We start from the raw sequence: 11,190 nt of genomic DNA on the forward strand, positions 1-11,190 counted from the left end.
ATTAAACCTGGTTTCGATCAATATTTTAGAGGATAACGCATGTTAAGTCTGGGATTGGTCTGGGATTTGACCTCATCAGACTCATACTTTCGCACACTTCACATACTCGTTGAGCAGATCCTGGGTTATTTTGTGGTTTGGATCACATAGTAATGTGGTACCACGCTGAAACAGACGATTAAACCAGGTTTCGATCAATATTTTTGAGGATAACGCATGTTAGGTCTAGGTTAGGCCTGGGATTTTCACTCATCAGACTCATACTTTCGCATTCTTCACATACTTGTTGAACGGATCCTGGGTTTTTCCTGGTTTGGATCACGTAGTAATGTGGTACCACACTGAAACAGTCGATTAAACCAGGTTTCGATCAATATTTTAGAGGATAACGCATGTAAGGTCTAGGTTAGGTCTGGGATTTGCTCTCATCAGGCTCATTCTTACGCATATTTCTCATACTTGATGGCTAGATCCTGGGTTTTTTCTGGTTTGGATCACGTAGTAATGTGGTACCACACTGAAACAGTCGATTAAACCTGGTTTCGATCAATATTTTTGAGGATAACGCAAGTTAGGTCTGGGATAGGTCTGGGATTTGACCTCATCAGACTCATACTTTCGCACACGTCACAACCTCCTTGAACAGATCCTGGGTTATTTTCTGGTTTGGATCACATAGTAATGTGGTACCACACTGAAACAGTCGATTAAACCAGGTTTCGATCAATATTTTAGAGGATAACGCATGTTAGGTCTAGGTTAGGCCTGGGATTTTCACTCATCAGGCTCATACTTTCGCATTCTTCACATACTTGTTGAACGGATCCTGGGTTTTTTCTAGTTTGGATCACGCAGAAATGTGGTACCACACTGAAACATTCAATGCAACCTGGTCTGGATAAATATTTTAGAGGATAACTGATCTTAGGTCTGGGTTAGGTTCAAGATTTGGTCTCATCAGGCTCACAGTTTAGCGTTTTTCACATACTTGTTGAACAGATCCTGGGTTTTTTCTGGTTTGCATCACGAAGTAGTGTGGTACCACACTGAAACAGTCCATTAAACCTGGTTTCGCTCAATATTTTAGAGGATAACGCATGTTAGGTCTAGGTTAGGTCTGGGATTTGCTCTCATCAGGCTCATTCTTTCGCATATTTCTCATACTTGATGGCTAGATCCTGGGTTTTTTCTGGTTTGGATCACGTAGTAATGTGGTACCACACTGAAACAGTCGATTAAACCTGGTTTCGATCAATATATTAGAGGATAACGCATGTTAAGTCTGGGATTGGTCTGGTATTTGACCTCATCAGACTCATACTTTCGCACACTTCACATACTCGTTGAACAGATCCTGGGTTATTTTGTGGTTTGGATCACATAGTAATGTGGTACCACACTGAAACAGTCGATTAAACCAGGTTTCGATCAATATTTTAGAGGATAACGCATGTTACGTCTAGGTTAGGTCTGGGATTTTCACTCATCAGACTCATAATTTCGCATTCTTCACATACTTGTTGAACGGATCCTGGGTTTTTCCTGGTTTGGATCACGTAGTAATGTGGTACCACACTGAAACAGTCGATTAAACCTGGTTTCGATCAATATTTTTGAGGATAACGCAAGTTAGGTCTGGGATAGGTCTGGGATATGACCTCATCAGACTCATAATTTCGCATTCTTCACATACTTGTTGAACGGATCCTGGGTTTTTCCTGGTTTGGATCACCTAGTAATGTGGTACCACACTGAAACAGTCGATTAAACCTGGTTTCGATCAATATTTTTGAGGATAACGCAAGTTAGGTCTGGGATAGGTCTGGGATTTGACCTCATCAGACTCATACTTTCGCACACTTCACAACCTCCTTGAACAGATCCTGGGTTATTTTCTGGTTTGGATCACATAGTAATGTGGTACCACACTGAAACAGTCGATTAAACCAGGTTTCGATCAATATTTTAGAGGATAACGCATGTTAGGTCTAGGTTAGGCCTGGGATTTTCACTCATCAGACTCATACTGTCGCATTCTTCACATACTTGTTGAACGGATCCTGAGTTTTTTCTGGTTTGGATCACGTAGTAATGTGGGACCACACCGAAACATTCAATGCAACCTGGTCTGGATAAATATTTTAGAGGATAACTCATCTTAGGTCTGGGTTAGGTCTAAGATTTGCCCTCATCAGGCTCACAGTTTAGCGTTTTTCACATACTTGTTGAACAGATCCTGGGTTTTTTCTGGTTTGCATCACGAAGTAGTGTGGTACCACACTGAAACAGTCGATTAAACCTGGTTTCGATCAATATTTTTGAGGATAACGCAAGTTAGGTCTGGGATAGGTCTGGGATATGACCTCATCAGACTCATAATTTCGCATTCTTCACATACTTGTTGAACAGATCCTGGGTTTTTTCTGGTTTGGATCACGAAGCAGTGTGGTACCACACTGAAACAGTCCATTAAACCTGGTTTCGCTCAATATTTTAGAGGATAACGCATGTAAGGTCTAGGTTAGGTCTGGGATTTGCTCTCATCAGGCTCATTCTTTCGCATATTTCTCATACTTGATGGCTAGATCCTGGGTTTTTTCTGGTTTGGATCACGTAGTAATGTGGTACCACACTGAAACAGTCGATTAAACCTGGTTTCGATCAATATTTTAGAGGATAACGCATGTTAAGTCTGGGATTGGTCTGGGATATGACCTCATCAGACTCATACTTTCGCACACTTCACATACTCGTTGAACAGATCGTGGGTTATTTTGTGGTTTGGATCACATAGTAATGTGGTACCACACTGAAACAGTCGATTAAACCAGGTTTCGATCAATATTTTAGAGGATAACGCATGTTACGTCTAGGTTAGGTCTGGGACATGACCTCATCAGACTCATAATTTCGCATTCTTCACATACTTGTTGAACGGATCCTGGGTTTTTCCTGGTTTGGATCACGTAGTAATGTGGTACCACACTGAAACAGTCGATTAAACCTGGTTTCGATCAATATTTTTGAGGATAACGCAAGTTAGGTCTGGGATAGGTCTGGGATTTGACCTCATCAGACTCATACTTTCGCACACTTCACAACCTCCTTGAACAGATCCTGGGTTATTTTCTGGTTTGGATCACATAGTAATGTGGTACCACACTGAAACAGTCGATTAAACCAGGTTTCGATCAATATTTTAGAGGATAACGCATGTTAGGTCTAGGTTAGGCCTGGGATTTTCACTCATCAGACTCATACTGTCGCATTCTTCACATACTTGTTGAACGGATCCTGGGTTTTTTCTGGTTTGGATCACGTAGTAATGTGGGACCACACCGAAACATTCAATGCAACCTGGTCTGGATAAATATTTTAGAGGATAACTCATCTTAGGTCTGGGTTAGGTCTAAGATTTGCCCTCATCAGGCTCACAGTTTAGCGTTTTTCACATACTTGTTGAACAGATCCTGGGTTTTTTCTGGTTTGCATCACGAAGTAGTGTGGTACCACACTGAAACAGTCCATTAAACCTGGTTTCGCTCAATATTTTAGAGGATAACGCATGTTAGGTCTAGGTTAGGTCTGGGATTTGCTCTCATCAGGCTCATTCTTTCGCATATTTCTCATACTTGATGGCTAGATCCTGGGCTTTTTCTGGATTGCATCACGTAGTAATGTTGTACCACACTGAAACAGTCGATTAAACCAGGTTTCGATCAATATTTTAGAGGATAACGCATGTTAGGTCTAGGTTAGGTCTGGGATTTTCACTCATCAGACTCATGCTTTCGCATTCTTCACATACTTGTTGAACGGATCCTGGGTTTTTTCTAGTTTGGATCACGCAGTAATGTGGTACCACACTGAAACATTCAATTAAACCTGGTCTTGATAAATATTTTAGAGGATAACGCAAGTTAGGTCTGGGATAGGTCTAGGATTTGCCCTCATCAGACTCATACTTTCGCATTCTTCACATACTTGTTGAACGGATCCTGGGTTATTTCTGGTTTGGATCACGTAGTAATGTGGTACCACGCTGAAACAGACGATTAAACCAGGTTTCGATCAATATTTTTGAGGATAACGCATGTTAGGTCTAGGTTAGGCCTGGGATTTTCACTCATCAGACTCATACTTTCGCATTCTTCACATACTTGTTGAACAGATCCTGGGTTTTTTCTGGTTTGGATCACGAAGCAGTGTGGTACCACACTGAAACAGTCCATTAAACCTGGTTTCGCTGAATATTTTAGAGGATAACGCATGTAAGGTCTAGGTTAGGTCTGGGATTTGCTCTCATCAGGCTCATTCTTTCGCATATTTCTCATACTTGATGGCTAGATCCTGGGTTTTTTCTGGTTTGGATCACGTAGTAATGTGGTACCACACTGAAACAGTCGATTAAACCTGGTTTCGATCAATATTTTAGAGGATAACGCATGTTAAGTCTGGGATTGGTCTGGGATTTGACCTCATCAGACTCATACTTTCGCACACTTCACATACTCGTTGAACAGATCCTGGGTTATTTTGTGGTTTGGATCACATAGTAATGTGGTACCACACTGAAACAGTCGATTAAACCAGGTTTCGATCAATATTTTAGAGGATAACGCATGTTAGGTCTAGGTTAGGCCTGGGATTTTCACTCATCAGACTCATACTTTCGCATTCTTCACATACTTGTTGAACGGATCCTGGGTTTTTTCTGGTTTGGATCACGTAGTAATGTGGGACCACACCGAAACATTCAATGCAACCTGGTCTGGATAAATATTTTAGAGGGTAATGCATCTTAGGTCTGGGTTAGGTCTAAGATTTGCCCTCATCAGGCTCACAGTTTAGCGTTTTTCACATACTTGTTGAACAGATCCTGGGTTTTTTCTGGTTTGGATCACGAAGCAGTGTGGTACCACACTGAAACAGTCCATTAAACCTGGTTTCGCTCAATATTTTAGAGGATAACGCATGTAAGGTCTAGGTTAGGTCTGGGATTTGCTCTCATCAGGCTCATTCTTTCGCATATTTCTCATACTTGATGGCTAGATCCTGGGCTTTTTCTGGATTGCATCACGTAGTAATGTAGTACCACGCTGAGACAGTCAATTAAACCTGGACTGGATAAATATTTTAGAGGATAACGCATCTTAGGTCTGGGTTAGGCCTGGGATTTGCCCTCATCAGGCTCATACTTTCGCATATTTCTCATACTTCAAGGCTAGACCCTGGGCTGTTTCTGGATTGTATCACGTAGTAATGTGGTACCACGCTGAAACAGTCAATTAAACCTGGTTTCGATCAATATTTTAGAGGATAACGCAAGTTACGTCTGGGATAGGTCTAGGATTTGCCCTCATCAGGCCCTTACTTTCGCATATTTCTCTTACTTCATGGCTAGATCCTGGGCTATTTCTGGATTGGATCACGTAGTAAAGTGGTACCACACTGAAACATTCAATGAAACCTGGACTGGATAAATATTTTAGAGGATAACGCATCTTAGGTCTGGGTTAGGTCTAAGATTTGCCCTCATCAGGCTCACAGTTTAGCGTTTTTCACATACTTGTTGAACGGATTCTGGGTTTTTTCTGGTTTGGATCACGTAGTAATGTGGGACCACACTGAAACATTCAATGAAACCTGGTCTGGATAAATATTTTAGAGGCTAACGCATCTTAGGTCTGGGTTAGGCCTGGGATTTGCCCTCATCAGGCTCATACTTTCGCATGTTTCTCATACTTCATGGCTAGATCATGGGCTGTTTCTGGATTGTATCACGTAGTAATGTGGTACCACGCTGAAACAGTCAATTAAACCTGGTTTCCATCAATGTTTTAGAGGACGACGCAAGTTAGGTCTAGGTAAGGCCTGAGATTTTCACTGATCAGACTCATACTTTCGCATTCTTCACATACTTGTTGAACGGATCCTGGGTTTTTTCTAGTTTGGATCACGCAGTAATGTGGTACCACACTGAAACATTCAATTAAACCTGGTCTTGATAAATATATTAGAGGATAACGCAAGTTAGGTCTGGGATAGGTTTAGGATTTGCCCTCATCAGACTCATACTTTCGCATTCTTCACATACTTGTTGAACGGATCCTGGGTTATTTCTGGTTTGGATCATGTAGTAATGTGGGGCCACACTGAAACAGTCAATTAAACCTGGTTTCGATCAATATTTTAGAGAATAATTCATGTTAGGTCTAGGTTAGGACTGGGATTTGCTCTCATCAGGCTCATTCTTTCGCATATTTCTCATACATGTTGAACAGATCCTGGGTTTTTTCTGGTTTGGATCACGTAGTAATGTGGGACCACACTGAAACAATCAATTAAACCTGGTCTTGATAAATATTTTAGAGGATAACGCATGTTAGGTCTGGGTTAGGTCTAGGATTTGCCCTCATCAGGCTCATACTTTCGCATATTTCCCATACTTCAAGACTAGACCCTGGGCTGTTTCTGGATTGTATCACGTAGTAATGTGGTACCACGCTGAAACAGACGATTAAACCAGGTTTTGATCAATATTTTTGAGGATAACGCATGTTAGGTCTAGGTTAGGCCTGGGATTTTCACTCATCAGACTCATACTTTCGCATTCTTCACATACTTGTTGAACAGATCCTGGGTTGTTTCTGGTTTGGATCACGTAGTAATGTGGTACCACACTGAAACAGTCCATTAAACCTGGTTTCGCTCAATATTTTAGAGGATAACGCATGTTAGGTCTAGGTTAGGTCTGGGATTTGCTGTCATCAGGCTCATTCTTTCGCATATTTCTCATACTTGATGGCTAGATCCTGGGCTTTTTCTAGATTGCATCACGTAGTAATGTGGGACCACGCTGAAACAGACGATTAAACCAGGTTTCGATCAATATTTTTGAGGATAACGCATGTTAGGTCTAGGTTAGGTCTGGGATTTTCACTCATCAGACTCATAATTTCGCATTCTTCACATACTTGTTGAACGGATCCTGGGTTTTTCCTGGTTTGGATCACGTAGTAATGTGGTACCACACTGAAGCAGTCGATTAAACCTGGTTTCGATCAATATTTTTGAGGATAACGCAAGTTAGGTCTGGGATAGGTCTGGGATATGACCTCATCAGACTCATAATTTCGCATTCTTCACATACTTGTTGAACGGATCCTGGGTTTTTCCTGGTTTGGATCACCTAGTAATGTGGTACCACACTGAAACAGTCGATTAAACCTGGTTTCGATCAATATTTTTGAGGATAACGCAAGTTAGGTCTGGGATGGGTCTGGGATTTGACCTCATCAGACTCATACTTTCGCACACTTCACAACCTCCTTGAACAGATCCTGGGTTATTTTCTGGTTTGGATCACATAGTAATGTGGTACCACACTGAAACAGTCGATTAAACCAGGTTTCGATCAATATTTTAGAGGATAACGCATGTTAGGTCTAGGTTAGGCCTGGGATTTTCACTCATCAGACTCATACTGTCGCATTCTTCACATACTTGTTGAACGGATCCTGGGTTTTTTCTGGTTTGGATCACGTAGTAATGTGGGACCACACCGAAACATTCAATGCAACCTGGTCTGGATAAATATTTTAGAGGATAACTCATCTTAGGTCTGGGTTAGGTCTAAGATTTGCCCTCATCAGGCTCACAGTTTAGCGTTTTTCACATACTTGTTGAACGGATCCTGGGTTTTTCCTGGTTTGGATCACGTAGTAATGTGGTACCACGCTGAAACAGACGATTAAACCAGGTTTCGATCAATATTTTTGAGGATAACGCATGTTAGGTCTAGGTTAGGCCTGGGAGTTTCACTCATCAGACTCATACTTTCGCATTCTTCACATACTTGTTGAACAGATCCTGGGTTTTTTCTGGTTTGGATCACGAAGCAGTGTGGTACCACACTGAAACAGTCCATTAAACCTGGTTTCGCTCAATATTTTAGAGGATAACGCATGTAAGGTCTAGGTTAGGTCTGGGATTTGCTCTCATCAGGCTCATTCTTTCGCATATTTCTCATACTTGATGGCTAGATCCTGGGTTTTTTCTGGTTTGGATCACGTAGTAATGTGGTACCACACTGAAACAGTCGATTAAACCTGGTTTCGATCAATATTTTAGAGGATAACGCATGTTAAGTCTGGGATTGGTCTGGGATATGACCTCATCAGACTCATACTTTCGCACACTTCACATACTCGTTGAACAGATCGTGGGTTATTTTGTGGTTTGGATCACATAGTAATGTGGTACCACACTGAAACAGTCGATTAAACCAGGTTTCGATCAATATTTTAGAGGATAACGCATGTTACGTCTAGGTTAGGTCTGGGATATGACCTCATCAGACTCATAATTTCGCATTCTTCACATACTTGTTGAACGGATCCTGGGTTTTTCCTGGTTTGGATCACGTAGTAATGTGGTACCACACTGAAACAGTCGATTAAACCTGGTTTCGATCAATATTTTTGAGGATAACGCAAGTTAGGTCTGGGATAGGTCTGGGATTTGACCTCATCAGACTCATACTTTCGCACACTTCACAACCTCCTTGAACAGATCCTGGGTTATTTTCTGGTTTGGATCACATAGTAATGTGGTACCACACTGAAACAGTCGATTAAACCAGGTTTCGATCAATATTTTAGAGGATAACGCATGTTAGGTCTAGGTTAGGCCTGGGATTTTCACTCATCAGACTCATACTGTCGCATTCTTCACATACTTGTTGAACGGATCCTGGGTTTTTTCTGGTTTGGATCACGTAGTAATGTGGGACCACACCGAAACATTCAATTAAACCTGGTCTTGATAAATATTTTAGAGGATAACGCAAGTTAGGTCTGGGATAGGTCTAGGATTTGCCCTCATCAGACTCATAATTTCGCATTCTTCACATACTTGTTGAACGGATCCTGGGTTTTTCCTGGTTTGGATCACGTAGTAATGTGGTACCACACTGAAACAGTCGATTAAACCAGGTTTCGATCAATATTTTAGAGGATAACGCATGTTAGGTCTAGGTTAGGCCTGGGACTTTCACTCACCAGACTCATACTTTCGCATTCTTCACATACTTGTTGAACGGATCCTGGGTTTTTTCTGGTTTGGATCACGTAGTAATGTGGGACCACACCGAAACATTCAATGCAACCTGGTCTGGATAAATATTTTAGAGGGTAATGCATCTTAGGTCTGGGTTAGGTCTAAGATTTGCCCTCATCAGGCTCACAGTTTAGCGTTTTTCACATACTTGTTGAACAGATCCTGGGTTTTTTCTGGTTTGCATCACGAAGTAGTGTGGTACCACACTGAAACAGTCCATTAAACCTGGTTTCGCTCAATATTTTAGAGGATAACGCATGTTAGGTCTAGGTTAGGTCTGGGATTTGCTCTCATCAGGCTCATTCTTTCGCATATTTCTCACATAGTAATGTGGTACCACACTGAAACAGTCGATTAAACCTGGTTTCGCTCAATATTTTAGATGATAACGCAAGTTAGGTCTAGGCCAGGCCTGGGATGTTCACTCATCAGACTCATACTTTCGCATTCTTCACATACTTGTTGAACGGATCCTGGGTTTTTTCTGGTTTGGATCACGTAGTAATGTGGTACCACACTGAAACATTCAATTAAACCTGGTCTTGATAAATATTTTAGAGGATAACGCATGTTAGGTCTGGGTTAGGTCTAGGATTTGCCATCATCAGGCTCATACTTTCGCATATTTCTCATACTTCATGGCTAGATCCTGGGCTATTTCTGGATTGGATCACGTAGTAATATGGTACCACGCTGAAACATTCAATTAAACCTGGTCTTGATAAATATTTTAGAGGATAACGCAAGTTAGGTCTGGGATAGGTCTGGGATTTGCCCTTATCAGACTCATACTTACGCACACTTCACATACTCGTTGAACGGATCCTGGGTTATTTTCTGGTTTGGATCACATAGTAATGTGGTACCAAACTGAAACAGTCGATTAAACCAGGTTTCGAACAATATTTTTGAGGATAACGCATGTTAGGTCTAGGTTAGGCCTGGGATTTTCACTCATCAAACTCATACTTTCGCATTCTTCACATACTTGTTGAACGCATCCTGGGTTTTTTCTGGTTTGCATCACGTAGTAATGTGGGACCACACTGAAACAGTCAATTAAACCTGGTTTCGATCAATATTTTGGAGGATAACGCAAGTTAGGTCTGGGATAGGTCTGGGATTTGCCCTCATCAGGCTCATACTTTCGCGTTTTTCACATACTTGTTGAACAGATCTTGGGTTTTTTCTGGTTTGGATCACGTAGTAGTGTGGTACCACACAGAAACAGTCCATTAAACCTGGTTGCGATCAATATTTTAGAGGATAACGCATGTTAGGTCTGGGTTAGGTCTAGGATTTGCCCTCATCAGGCTCATTCTTTCGCATATTTCTTATACTTGATGGCTAGATCCTAGGCTTTTTGTGGATTGCATCACGTAGTAATGTGGTACCACACTGAAACATTCATTTAAACCTGGTCTTGATAAATATTTTAGAGGATAACGCATGTTAGGTCTGGGTTAGGTCTAGGATTTGCCCTCATCAGGCTCATACTTTCGCATATTTCTCATACTTCATGGCTAGATCCTGGGCTATTTCTGGATTGTATCACGTAGTAATGTGGTACCACGCTGAAACATTCAATTAAACCTGGTCTTGATAAATATTTTAGAGGATAACGCAAGTTAGGTCTGGGATAGGTCTGGGATTTGCCCTCATCAGACTCATACTTACGCACACTTCACATACTCGTTGAACAGATCCTGGGTTATTTTCTGCTTTGGATCACATAGTGATGTGGTACCAAACTGAAACAGTCGATTAAACCAGGTTTCGATCAATACTTTTGAGGATAACGCATGTTTGGTCTAGGTTAGGCCTGGGATTATCACTCATCAGACTCATACTTTCGCATTCTTCACATACTTGTTGAACGGATCCTGCGTTTTTTCTGGTTTGGATCACGTAGTAAAGTGGGACCACAATGAAACAGTCAATTAAACCTGGTTTCGACCAATATTTTAGAGAATAATTCATGTTAGGTCTAGGTTAGGTCTGGGATTTGCTCTCATCAGGCTCATTCTGTCGCATATTTCTCATACTTGATGGCTAGGTCCTGGGCTTTTT

The sequence above is a fragment of the Colletes latitarsis genome, unplaced genomic scaffold, assembly GCF_051014445.1.
Source record: "Colletes latitarsis isolate SP2378_abdomen unplaced genomic scaffold, iyColLati1 scaffold0007, whole genome shotgun sequence".
NCBI classification, from domain to species: domain Eukaryota; kingdom Metazoa; phylum Arthropoda; class Insecta; order Hymenoptera; family Colletidae; genus Colletes; species Colletes latitarsis.